General features: G+C 49.6%; 1 long non-coding RNA gene across 1 annotated transcript; it reads left to right on the top strand.

The window, feature by feature from the left end:
* Positions 1-6: 6 nt before the first annotated feature.
* On the top strand, positions 7-473 carry LOC147820129 (uncharacterized; the record flags this gene model as incomplete). Its single annotated transcript, XR_015437628.1, has 3 exons — positions 7-94; positions 181-339; positions 433-473. It is a non-coding gene; the product is annotated as an uncharacterized LOC147820129 (long non-coding RNA).
* Positions 474-476: the final 3 nt, after the last annotated feature.

A 476-nucleotide genomic window follows, 5' to 3' on the forward strand; every position in this document is an offset into this window, starting at 1 on the left:
ACCATCCACCATGTTGACAAGTCTGATGAAGGCCTCTACAGCTGTGACATCAGAGGTCATGGAGAGTCTCCACGCAGCTGGATCACTGTCACAGGTCAGGAGGTCAAAGGTCAGGAGCTTCACTTTGACTTCACCACTTATTGATCCACATGTTACCTGACCAGGTGATTCTCTCTACAGAGAGACCAACAACTGCAGCCCCGCCCACTACACCAACCCCGCCCCCTTACTCAGCTCCGCCTCCTCCTGTGTTCTTCCTGATCCGCTACCTGGTGGTGTTCAGTCCGTACTTCATCTCCACTGGCATCATGGTGTCTTTATATAGACAGAGACCTACAGGTAACAATATCAATCAATCAATCAATCAATCAATCAGTCAAATATAATAGAAATAACTCTTCATGTTTTCTGTCCAACCTGCTCTGACTGTAGGAAATCACCTGCCCGTCTCCGTGGCGATGACCCCGCCCAGCCAG

The sequence above is a fragment of the Seriola lalandi genome, unplaced genomic scaffold (assembly GCF_002814215.2).
Source record: "Seriola lalandi dorsalis isolate HSWRI2012SDOR001 ecotype SW California unplaced genomic scaffold, Sedor1 jcf7180001992527, whole genome shotgun sequence".
Classification (NCBI taxonomy): Eukaryota; Metazoa; Chordata; class Actinopteri; order Carangiformes; family Carangidae; genus Seriola; species Seriola lalandi.